The sequence below is a fragment of the Betta splendens genome, chromosome 3 (genome assembly GCF_900634795.4).
Source record: "Betta splendens chromosome 3, fBetSpl5.4, whole genome shotgun sequence".
In the NCBI taxonomy this organism is placed as follows: Eukaryota; Metazoa; Chordata; class Actinopteri; order Anabantiformes; family Osphronemidae; genus Betta; species Betta splendens.
In genome coordinates this window covers 11252086-11264996 of record NC_040883.2, presented here as the reverse complement: position 1 = coordinate 11264996, position 12911 = coordinate 11252086, and the positions used below count along the sequence as shown (strand labels likewise).

At 48.8% G+C, this 12911-nt stretch overlaps 1 long non-coding RNA gene across 7 annotated transcripts; it reads left to right on the top strand.

Moving 5' to 3' along the window:
• The first annotated feature begins 623 nt into the window (after positions 1-623).
• On the top strand, positions 624-12697 carry LOC114852754 (uncharacterized). Of its 7 annotated transcripts, none has more exons than XR_008694243.1 (5): positions 624-1722; positions 1867-1925; positions 2473-10166; positions 10349-10569; positions 11924-12697. It is a non-coding gene; the product is annotated as an uncharacterized LOC114852754 (long non-coding RNA). The 7 variants fall into 7 exon arrangements; XR_008694246.1 differs by having other exon boundaries at positions 1867-2633; positions 2709-10166; XR_003785440.3 differs by having other exon boundaries at positions 1867-2876; positions 9059-10166.
• The last annotated feature ends 214 nt before the right edge of the window (positions 12698-12911 follow it).

Sequence of the window (12911 nt, the reverse complement as noted above, 5' to 3'; positions counted from 1 at the left end):
CGACATGTTTCCACTTCCTGCTCAGGACCTTATGTAGCACTGCAGCTTCCACCTGGATGACAGTGTGATTTAGAAACCTGCTGCAGGCAGAGACCACATCATTTGCCCAAGCATTTCAAAATAACTACCGACGTGACAGTTTGGATTCAGAGCTATTAGTCTTGTCCTGCATAGAAGCGGCCATTCGCCAAATGTGCCACAGCACTGTGCCAGCTCAGTGGGTGCAACACCCCCGGTGTCCGATGACCAGGTTGTGAATCATTGATCTGAGCAAATCAATAGTCAGCACGTCCATCTCCCGTCCGCTCTCAGTGTGTCGCCATCTGTGTATGTGTCCGAAGCCGTCGCAGGAGCCCATCAACGCGCACCAGGTGGCTGCCATCTGGGTCCCTCCGCTTAACACACAGCGTGCTTCCCTGTGACATTTAACAGCCACTCGCGAGACCGCGAGTGGCTGTTAAATGTCACGTCCGTGGGCGGACGAAGATCCAAAGACGGAGATCCAAAGCGGCGGCGCTGGGCAGCAAATGTGAGAATGAAGTGGTAACAAGGAGCGTGTGTGTGTGTGTGTGTGTGTGTGTGTGTGTGTGTGTGTGTGTGTGTGTGTGTGTGTGTGTGGCAGGTCACCACCAAGACAGCTGTGAAAGGAGGAGGGAGGAACACGTGTCATGCTCCATGTGAATGCATCACCGCTACTGTACAAACTGTGCGGTGCTGGAGTGTGTGTGTGTGTGTGTGTGTGTGTGTGTGTGTGTGTGTGTGTGTGTGTGTGTGTGTGTGTGTGTGTGTGTGTCTAAGCACACGTGAACGTTTACACACAGGATCGCACCGTACATGTTCTCCAGTCCCCAGTTATCAGAGCCGCCGTAAACACACCCTGAATCCCCTGGTGAAACGAGTGGAGGCCATACATCACCAGAAAATGACCTGGAAAAGAACGACAGAATGGGTCCAGAGGTGCGGGCGTCTCGCATCCGCTGAAGCCGGATGAAGCTGTGCTCTGAGCTCTAATTGCAGTTTAAAGTAAATCATTTCTCCGTAAACCCGCCGTAGCTCCGCGCTGACGCCGGCCTCCTCGCCTCCATCCAGATTCAAACAGCTTCAGTCTGTCTCTGCGCCTCCACGTGTCCTTTCTCCGCGATGACCTCCAGTCACATTGGCGGCGCAGAGACTCTGCTTGTCCTTCCCGCCTGATTGGGTCTAAGAGGATTGTGGGCTGCCACTGTTTTTATTCGCATGCTAATACGTTTCGGAGAAGCAGGTGGATGATTTAAGCTCTAAGCTAAGAAACCGAGGCGTGGAGGTCATGTGTCATCGCTCCTCTTCCTTCTTCAGGTGTCAGACTTGTACAGGAAGTCGGAGGATTTAAGTCCCGTCGTAGTGAGACTCCGTTATCGTGGAAGCACAGCTGGTTCCGCTGTGAAGTGGTGTCATTCCCCCGACAGCCTGGATGGTTCTGAAGTAGCTATTTGTCACACGCTGATGCTTTATTAGAACATAAAGACGGCGGAGTTCAGAAAGAGCTGTTGTGTAAAATCAGGACTAATCCTGGGTCAGTTTAATAGTTAACTAGTTCTGAGCTTTTGTTGATGCATTCCCAGCCCCATGGAATCCAGAGGAGACCGGTCAATGCTGGGATAGCTCAGCATCCGGTAACCATGACAACGGTAGGAGTCAGACAGAGGGTCCACGATCACCTGGATGCAGATGAACGGGATGGAGGTGAAGCCCTCCACCTTTACTAAGTGCCACACATTTCCAGGCATTATAACAATCATCATCAGTTCTTTATCCACTGCTTTCTGTATTTTGACAGACAGAACCCCTTTTTTAGTGCGTTACCATTGCTTTCTTCCACGCGTTTAGGTGCAGGCTAAGTTTCCAGCTGTTGCCTCGTCAGCCTTCAGACCAAACTGCTTGTTCAGGTGCTGCCAGCAGCCTCTTAAGGCGCCGCTTTCTCCTCTAAGTGAATGGGCCGCCATTATCAGTGTGTTCGTCTCAGGCAGGTCATTTAGAACCAGCACAAGGTTAATTAATGAATCAAGTTTAATGGAGGACCTTGAAGTCCACCATGAAGAAATATGTGTTTTATAAAGGCCTTAATGAATGTGGCTTCACTGTCTGCCAGGAGTGTATTGATCAGGGACCTCATCCTCTCTAAAGGCCTTAGTAAGTCACTTTTTTAGCTGTGGGAAATTTATTCGCCCCCTGTTTTATACCTAAGTGGTTAAAATATAATGGCTTTGTATAGTTTGAATGTGTATTTATTTAGATAGTTGCCTTTAGTCCAACTCTGGGCTCTGAGTTAAGTGGAGTCATTTAAAAGTCTTAATCAAGTCAACAGCTTCACCCAATCCTTCGATGCCTTATTAGACTTGTATCAAGCTAAAAGTGGCTCATTTAATCAGATGACCTTCTTGGAGCCTTTACATTATTACAATTACAGTATTTCTCTGCTTGGACGCTGATCAGGCAGAACATCATCGGTGGAGCGAGTCTCATCTAACTGTGGAGTCCAGACGGGTCAGAACATCTCCAACCTGCAGCTCCGGTGGGATGTTTCTGCTCCGAAGGGCTCAGAATCTATCAGGGACCAGTGGTGCCGGGTCCAAACCCGCTCTTGTCGCTCAGTAGTAGGTGACGTGAAGCAGGTCCAGGTGATGCCTCATACAGCATGTATGTGTAATGTGTGTGTGGTTTGGTCCCAGAGCACAGCTGGACTCGAACCGACACGCTTCTCATGACGCTGCCAAAGAGCAGCTTTCAGATACACGCGTGCGATGATCCATAACCAGGTGACTGAGAGCATGAAGAAGACGTGGGCGCCTCTGGACGTGCCATCGCCATTTATCATCTGCAGCCAATATGTCACTGAGGTCAGTTACAAATAACAAGAGATTCATGTTGATGACAGCGCAGTGAAGGTTTGTGGAGCCACCTGAATCAGCAGATCCGTTGTTCACGCCTGTTTGGGCTCTGATGGGCTCAAACCACCAGTGTACACACACAAAGGTCAAAGGTCACTGTCATTAAAACTACAGACTATGAGGCAGCTGCTGTAAAAGAAAGAGCAGCTTCCTGACGTGGCTCCACATACATTTTCACCAGCGATGCTGAGTAATACTTTCAATAAAAATCAAGCGCTATGATCCGTTGTTTTTAGAAGCCGCGTGACTGATAGCGTTGTTGCGGCGTCAATCTTCTTTAAGTTAAACAAATTGCCTCTCACTTATTTAGCGAATGCATCACGGGTTGATGCGTTTTTTTGCACATTTGGTGCGCAGCTAATTAAGCTCTGATGGTAAAGAGACACACATCATCTTTGTTTAACGCTCCGGCGAACACGCTCGCCCGCTTCACAAACACAGGAGAGCATCCTGGCGTGAAATGAAAAGGTGTCCCTGCTGGTAAACTCCTGGTTCCATTCCTCATCAGCATGCGAGCGGTAATTAAAAGCGGAGGCACTACCTGCACGCGGCCGCGGAAGGCAGCGGCGTTTAGGCGTCGGCTTTTAATTAGAGTCCCAGGTGCGACGGCAGCAGAAACACCGCTTTTAATGCGGTTTACATATTTTCTTTCATATTTAATGCAGCTATTAGTTGTTTGCATCAATTCGATGTTTTCCTTTCAGCAGCTGCACGTGTTCCTGCCAACGCTAAATCAAACATATATTAACGTGAGGCATTGTTCTCCTGCACTGTGGCCTCATTACGACGGCTGCCTTGTTGTGATGCTGCAACCGGAGGTCAGTGGATCCGTCCCTCGGCCCAGTTAACAGCGGTCCGGTCCCGTCCAAGGCCCGGCCGACTGGGAAGCTGTCGGACAGGCATACGTGTAAATCATCTGACTTTGGATCAGATGAGCTGTGGCTCATGTAACAAATGCGCTGGATAATGAAGGGCTGAGAATGAATCTGTTCCACTTTGATTGGTTTAATTGTGGGGGGTGAAGACGAGCGGCTAATCTGTGACGCTGCCCTGTTCTTTTTCTCAACGTTAAAGGTTTTATCGTTAGTATCATAGAGTCACTGGCCTCTACGACCCAATACACCGCGACGTGGTTCCGGTTTCTGTGTTTCCACCCCTCCCCCACCACCAGCAGCAGCCTCTGCAGGACGGGTTGAGCCGCCAGGACGCCGGCTGATTGAACAGCCTTATGTATTTTCTGCATTGTTTACCGGTGTCAAACAAATCTGCTCATGCTAATCAGACGCCGTCCGTCAGTCACGCTGCGACCGAGGCAAAGAGCAACAGGGTCTGTCTGCGATCCCCACGCACGCAAACACACACACACGTGTGCACACGTGCGCGTGCACGCATGTGCAGTCGGCTGGAAAATTGTTTGCCGGTGATGTGAGATGTGTGAGGAGAGGGAGGAGAAGCGGGGCCTGTTTGCTCAGACGCTGACAAATCCCTGACACTTAGTCTCTTATCTCACCCTCCTCTGCCTTCACGTGTCGTCGTGTAATATCTTATACGGACGGATTATGGAAGTGTTGATTTGACATCACTAAGTTTAATGGTGTAAAATCAAGGAGAAACTTCTCTGATGAGGATTATACGGCATGTACTGCGTTTAGCGAAGACGGGTCAGCGTGCTTTACTTCATTATTTAAAACCAAAGTTCTCAGATGTTGTTTTTTGACTAAAGTAAAACCTTCACATTTTGTTGAGAGCAAGAGAATCAGTTTGACCGCATGTTTCAGTTTTCCATCCCGGGACACTTTACAACACTGTGAAAAGCTCGGTTCAGGTTAAAAGGATAAAGTTGGTGAAGGTGGAGGTCAAAGGCCACAGAAACACCTGCAGGGGGTCTCGTACCCTGGACCGTCTCCTCTGCTCCGTCGCAAACATCTGACTCAACCACATCCTCTCGTCTCTAATCCTGTCCGTCGTCGTCAGTCCTGATAAAAAACAGCTTCAGTCGTGGACTCCATCACCTCCAGCTGTGCCTCGACCTCCAGTCCCCACTATGCTGCACCTTAGAACTGGTCTCACTGCCGTCCAGTCTCACTCTTGCAGTAATTGGAAAATGAGTTAGGAGACATCAGTTTAACTTAATAAATCAGTGAAGGTGGTCAATTTTTTCCAGAGGTTTCGTTGCAGGATTCAAGTTCAGCCTGATGCTGATCCGCGTGTGGCGGCTGCACGTCCGTCCTGTAGCTGCAGCAGTATGGATTTTAAATTCATGGTTCTTTTTCATGGTAAAATTAAATTAATTAAATTAAAATCAAATTCATGGTAAGTTCAGAGGTTTCCTGCTGGAGTTTGTGCTGCAGAAAAGCACCAAGCAAAATGGTGATGTTGTGATTTTTAATTAAGGCCGTTGGTGATGTCTTTGGCTCCATTATACCGGGGAAGCGCGGCTGCGTTTGCGATGGAAGAAAGAAGCAGCTCCCTCAAACTGCTGGCGTCTCATTAGAGAAACTCCCGGGGCCTCATCAAAGATCTTCCTCTCACCCTGCTTTGTGCCACTTCCCTCCCTCCCCTGCTCCATAATGCACCGTTTTCCCAGTGCACCGCTCCCCGCAGCTCCAGGACATGCTTAACAAACACCAGCAAAACACTCCTGATGCTAACTTTTCATCGCTTTGCTCCACCACAGAAAGAAAAGCTCTGCAGCTCTCTTGAACTGCAGAGCCTCCCTGTCGACAGCCGAGGTTTCCGGTGATGGATGTTTGATCTGCACAGCGTGAAACAACATCCAGGCTTCCCCGTGCTCATGTTCTTCTAGGGAAATGTTCTAAGGGGAGAAAATGCTAAAACAAAGCTCCCAGTCTGGGTTATGCTGGTGGCACCGGCGTGGTTTTACCACAGCGATGCGTCACAAAAGGTGCCAAAGCAAATGATGATGAATAGTCAGTTGATGAAATGATGAGGTTGCTGCTCTTTCATTAGTCAGTGCGCAGATTCCTTGTTTTCCTTGTTTTATCGGCCGCTCGCTGCAGCTCAGCCATTCACGGCCACGCGCCTCCTGCAACTTCCCAGAGTTCACAGTCACAGTCAGATCTGTCTCTTTGAAGCGAAGCTGCAGGAGTAATCAACATTTATTTCATTTTATCTATTTCGTTCGCAGCCTGTGTTTTCTTCCCACTCGCGCACACAAACATAAACTCTTTCATTAAGCAGCCACACAAGCAGCGGGGGGTGAACTGGCCCCGGCTGGCGGCTCATGAATCATCAGATGACAGAAGCAGAAAGCCTGTTTTCTTGGAAAGTCCTTTAAGAAATAATAAAGATCGTGAGACAGGTAGCAACGCGACGCGAAGGAGGCTGGAGCGTTTTGATTTGATTTCTTTTTCCCAGCAGACTGCGTCAGACTGAATGCAAGTGACAGGGAACGTTAACATATTGTGTTTTTTTAATATAAAGGTAAAATCTGATCCAATTTAAATAGTAAGTGCTGAGTATTAACTGTGCATTTAGTGATGGTTCTCCCCACAGTGCTACGTTCTCCCACCAGAGCAACGCTCCCCATAAATCCAGCCACGTGACTAAGAACAGTTATTTTTAAGTTATGGATGTTTTTTTTTTATTTTCTTGTGTCCAAAACACATTCATGAACTCGATCCGACGTCTTTGGTGGCGGATCGTGACACCGACGTCCACTCTCACCCAGCTGCCGGCTGTAAACGGGACAGAACCATTTGAGTCCAAACCAAACCATTATTTATTTGTCAGCCTCTGCAGCTGACAAAGTGCCTGTGTAGCTCCGCTCCCCTCATTTTTTACATCACAGGGACAAACTCGGTGCGCTTTCGTGGGTGGTTCAGGTATTAGTATTTGTATTATTCATGACCTCAGAGAGGAACATTTTTCCAGTGAACACAGCTGATGGAGTAACAGGACGAGGAAACCAGGCCTCGTTTTTCATCCCACAGGCCCAAGGAGGAGAACGCGCTTCCAGGATACTGGTTTGTGCTGGTTAGTGTGTGTCAGCGTAATGGAGTCTGTGCCGCCACAGGCAGGTCCTGGAACAGACGCCCACCGGTGGCGCCCAGCATCACGCGAGATGGACAGTTTACAGGAGGCTGCTCATGAATGTTGACAGCGTGAGGCTGAAGATGAATAAAGACATATGAAAGGCACGATGGAAGAAGTCTGGTGTTACTGTAGGTCCACCACCGAAGAAGAACTTCAGGGTTAACCAGTGGGTTTCCTTCTAGCATTAACTGATCTGTTTTCTTCCTGTTGTTGATGATGATCCTGCCATAGAAAAACAGTGGAGCTGCAGAGGAACATAAGGCCCCACATACATACTGTGGACATCTGCTGTGGCGTTAAAGTCATCTCAGACTCTAGATTGAGGCAGGAACCTGCAGACGCTGCCTCGTGTCCTGGGACTCGTCTAATTATCTCCCACTCTGTATTTTGGCTATGGGGTGAAAGAGAACAGGGGAAGTGATTTGCAAAAGGAGAAGTTGTGTCCAAACAGATGTCAGGCAGCACACTAAGCCATCCTTTATCCATGCCCGGCCTTCTCCCGCTTTATATTCCTCTCTACATTCACAGGAAATTGCTCTGAGACTTACAGAGCTCCTCCAGCAGGACTCTCACCTGGGAACTGGCCCTGGTTTACGATCTATGCCTCATGCACTTCTAACTTTAAGTGCGTTGCCATCAGCTCAGCCAATTAAGCGTCTTGTTCCCCCCGCAGTCCTGCCTTCCACCTCTAATAGTAGTTATTGGAAATGAAAATAAGGTGGAAGGTTTTCCCCGGGCGTCAGAAGGAAGCGGCGCCTTCAGGTCCGTGCCCGCGTGAAGCGTCTGGAGCCGTAAAAGTGAAACATAATGTAACCCCACATAAAAGTGCCTGTTTTCATGATATGAGCTTAATTTATATTTTGGCCTGAGTTGTCACCGCAGCCATCACACGTCTAATGATGTGCAGTCTCAGGCCTCGCATGGAGATGAGCCCATCACAGGGTCCTGGTGTTAACCCTGAATATTAAAGCATGAAGAGTGGACGATGCCCTCCACTGCTTTAATGGCCTCCTCCGAGACTGTGTGGACGGCGTCGGCCCAGCGGGTCCTGCTGCTGCTCGGGCTCATCCTCACTTTATATATAAACAAATGTGCTGCGTGGTCGAGCGGCGTGTGCACGTTGCGCTCTGAAAGCGCGGGCTCAGCGAAACCGGAGCAAGTTAGAGACGTGGAAGCGGGTTCCCTCTGCAGAAGATCACGACGGCATCCTTCACTCCTCGCTGGCCTGTCCGCTCGTCTCCACGTCCCGCGGCGTCCAAGAGACTCTGAGCTCAGAGGGCGGTGATGGTGGAAAAAAAAAAAACCACGCGCAGCCTTCCAGTCGCAGCACCTCCACGTGAATGCGTCTCAGGTTCACGGCCTCGTTTGTGAGGGGTCGTAAACATCCATCATCCCAACGTCGCCCGTTGCTGAGGAAACGCGAGCGATGCTCTGACGGTGTCACGCTCCCTCCACAGAAGCCCGTCTGCTCCTCTCGACCCCGCGACCGCCGAACGCGCAGCAACAGTCAGAGACGCGTCAAACCCGTGGACCAAGCGTCACCACGCTGTAATAACGGAGGCTAAATAATACGACGGACGAACATTAGAACAAATCGTCTCCACGGGAATCGTCTGGAAAAGCGCGTTAACGGAGGGTGAGAGCTGTCCTTTCACTCGTCTCCTCCCTTCGCTGCGATGCTCCTTCGCAGCCTGTAATTAACTCAGCGTATCTTTGCCGTGATGTGGAAATGAAACGCAATTTAGCCTGGAAGGCGTGTGTGTGTGTGTGTGTGTGTGTGTGTGTGTGTGTGTGTGTGTGTGTGTGTGTGTGTGTGTGTGTGATGGTAAAACAAACGATAGCAAGAGGTTAATAGGAAGAGAATTAAAAGTGAGATTAGACACTGATTAGCTGGTGTAGAGCAGCTAGAAGCAGACAAACAGAGGAATGTGGAGGTTGTGGAGCGTGTCCGCGTCTGAACGTGCCGATATTCAGACGTCTGCTCTTGTTGTTCGCCCTGCGCTTTGCACGGACTGAGCTCCTCATTTTCCTCCCGGACTCAGCCGCGCTTCGCCCCTGTGCTTCCTCCCTGACAGGACGTGGCGAGAGTCAGAGCCCTCTTCATTTTGTGCCGGCGCCTAATAGGCAGCGCTCGGTCCTGCTCATGTCCGCCGGCGAGGAGGCCCGATGAGTCCCACCGCGCACGGGCCGAGCGGCGGCGGCGGCGCCGGTGGAACGGACCTCTGATGGAGGAGCTGACGCTAATGCGCAAAACGCAGCAAATCAAAGAGATGAGGAGGAGAAGGAGGCTTCAGTCTGGCAGGAGACAGAGCAGACTTCATTCACAGGTACAAACCTGCGGCCACTGGGGTTTGACACTAAGTCACTCTTTACCAGCTTCTGTGAAGTCTGACTTATTCTCACTGTATGTAGGAATTATTTGAAACCAGTGACTCCGAACCAAAACAGGAAGTTCCTGCTGTCAGTCACTCGTTCACACTGAATCTGTCTGATGAGGTTCGGTCCGACCCGGTTCTCCCTGTGATCAGCTGTTCGACTCCGGGTCCACCCTCCTGTGCTCGGCTCCGGGTTCAAACAGCCGCTGGCCGTGTGACGTTCACTGACTCAGACACGACCTTCTCATCAGGAACTCAAAGCGTGGGCTTCCTTTAAGTCTATCGGAGGCGCTGTCGTTAGTTTCATCCTCGTGTCGAACAAACACAACAGCATCAAACCTCTTCATTTGCTTGTTTTCAGCAGGCAGACTTGTTTCTATCAGGCGCGTCTGAACACAATCAGCCCCGGAGCAGGTCTCGCTGTAGGCTTTTACTCATGCAACCCTCTTGTTTGCTTTGCTGATATTTGTTGATGGGTTTTCTCTTTTGTATTACCAGAACAAATTTAATTAGAGCTCCAGGAATACAAATCAGCGCTCACCCACCAAATGCTATTTGGTCCCCTAATAAAGGACCCGGAGAAAGGAAGGGAGGAATTACAAATGTGTTTTCGAGAGTCTGGGATAGAATTGCTTCAGGATTGAAGTTATTTAACAAATGAATGCAATTTTACAAAAGCAGCCCTAAAGGCTGCAGAGCGCGGACCTGCCGGAGAATAAGAGGCCGGGACGTGTGTCCGAACACAAGGGTGGAGGTGGAACGTCTGAGGAGCTCCTGCCTGTTCCGTCTCCTGACAGATTAACTAATAGTGAGTGATGAATTAATAACTGCTGCTGCTTGTTTTGCTTTCATTCCTCGCTCTCTGTCCATCCGTCTTCCTTGTTTCCGTGTCTTCCTCTTGTCTCCTCTTGTGTTTTTTTCCTTTCTCCATTTCTCCCACACGCAGCCGCTCACACCTTGACCTCAGCTCCCTGCTGCATTCCTCCACAGGCCGGCTTTGTGTCTCAGGATTAATTGGCCCGGTTTCCCTCCTGCTTCTCATTAATAAATTATTTTCATGGCTGAGAGGTTAGCGGCGCTCCAGGGGCCACACGAGTGTACAGATGGAGCGGTCCACTGGACTGACAGTGCCTGAGACGCCTCTCAGGCACTTATCAGCTGCTGGAAGGAGAACCAGAACCAGAAGTTTGAAAACCTCATCTGATAGTCAGGTATATCACATACTGTACTATGATACTTCATTAATCAAAGCTATACTATGAATTATTATATTATCTTATATAATATGTCTGTAACTCAGGTGACGAGGTGACTGATAATTAGCACTGAGGCTGCAGGTTCAAACCCAAAGAGTGTTGAGTGTATTAAGCCTTTGTCAGAGATTTTTAAAGACCAGGCACTGCAGCACAGGTGACAGTCTACATGTAGCTAGCACTACAGTGTATGCTAACGGGTTATTGTATCATATATTTGTATGTGTTTGGTGCACGTAAACGACATTCATGTTGCAGTGTTGTGATGCGGACCCTGGTGCTTAATTTGATGTTAAGCATGTCTACAATAAACATAGTCGGTCCTTTAAACCCCAAAGGGACCAGATTGGGTGCAAAGATGCCAAATGTCAGATCTGTGGCAGCCTGTTGCAGCAGCTCCGTGTCATGGTATACAGTACTATAATGAAAAAGTGTCATATCATTGTAACTGGTAGTTCACCACACATGGTGTAGTGTGTAGTGTGTAGTGTGTAGTGTATAGTGTTACTGTATGTACTCTGTATCTCACTTGACTGACACCTTGTCCTGAGGCTCCCTGTTTGAACCCTTCACAGTGCTTTTGTACTTGTCCGACACACTTTAGGGCCATCGACTGCAAGACAGGTGATACAGTAGTTCTAAAGTCAAGCCTCTGAGCACGAGCACCAGCAGATGAGCTGACTGATCATGAGTCCTCAGCACTGTGATCAGATGTGTGATTCTCAGTCCTGTGGCTGGCAGGTCCAATTCCCACAGAGTTTAGACCTTCGTCAGTGACGTTTTAAAACCATCAACTGTAGGACAGGTTAACGTCATCAAAGGTCAAAGACAACAGCAAACTGCGAAGAATAACTTGTAGCTCAGGTTGTTATGAAATATGGAGCTTTGTATGTTGCACGTTCACCACATACTATATCAAATACAACATGACATTTTTACATCATACTATAATGTGACATTTCTTCATAACATGAAATACTATGACCTTTTTCGTCATCTCATAGTTGTAGTATGTATGTAATTTAATGCCAAAATGTCAAAAAAGCATCACATTCCTCCCCAAACACTTGAAACTTTAGACTCAGAACCAAATTAATCTTAAAAGTAACTTTTTTCTCTACACGCATCGTTTAAGAAAAGCTCCATGATCACATCTCACTGTGATTGAAACAGTATCTCTGCCAAAGATGCCGTTTTTAGTGAAGATGAATCGACTTTTTATTGAGCCTTATAAAAATTCTAACCCTCTGAACTAAAATCAATTCAGGACTACATGGACTGATTTTTTTCCTTTTCATCCACAATATCTCAGCAGAATCTTTGAAGTGTCTCAGGCAGCAGATGGATTCCAGACCTGACCCACAGCGTCTCCTGAGTCTCTGGGCAGCTCTTTGATAGCGGACAAACACATTGATTGATTGGCTGCTGGATTGATCGCTGCAGCCTTGACCTTCTTCCTGGACGGACCGAATGAAGCGAAGTGTGGAGCGAACGGAACCGCAGGCTCTCCCGGCTGCTTGATCTGGATCCAGAAGGCAGCCTGGTGCTGGTCGGTGAGAGCGGATGACTGCAGGGCACAGGATGAGCTTTTGGTCATTTGTGTTCCAGGCCAAGCATCTTAAATGAGTCCTGTCCTCCGCTGAACCTGATGCATAAAGTGGAGAATGGTGTCTTACTGAGACATCTGCTTTGTTTGTTCTGGCCCGGACTCATTAACAGTCCGGCGCCGGGTCCGGCTGGTTCCGGCTGTGCCTTCCGTGCAGCGCTCACCTCCCGCCTCTTGTGTTTGCTGCCGCGTCCTTTGGGGAAGAGACCGTTTCCAATTCATTAAGCCGGGCTTTGTTTGAGGGCCTGCAAATTAAACAGCCGGATGCTGCTTTTAGTTTCGCTGTGTGCTTCTCCTCTCACCGTTGTAAAGCACAAGGTGCTGCAGTGAGCATGACTCTGAGTCTGGATCTCTAATATAAAGCCGGGCGCTGTGTGCTCTCTGTCCAGGCAATGAAACTCAGGCCGGCCGAGTGTTTCAATTCATTAGCTTCCCACCAGCATGTGTAGACAGTATACTAATAAACAATCTGGGATTCTGTGTGTGTCCTCAGTGTGAATGTGTGTCTACATTAACTGGCTTCTTCTTTTTTCTTTCGCTGTCGTATTTGTTGTTTGCGCTCGTGAAGCACAGACGCAGAACCTTCACTGTTTGCAATGAAACCATCGCGATCCAGCTAGAAATTCTCAAAACAATCCAGGCAGACGGTGCAATAATCAGACGACACATGGTCACGACAGAGAGACGTTGACGC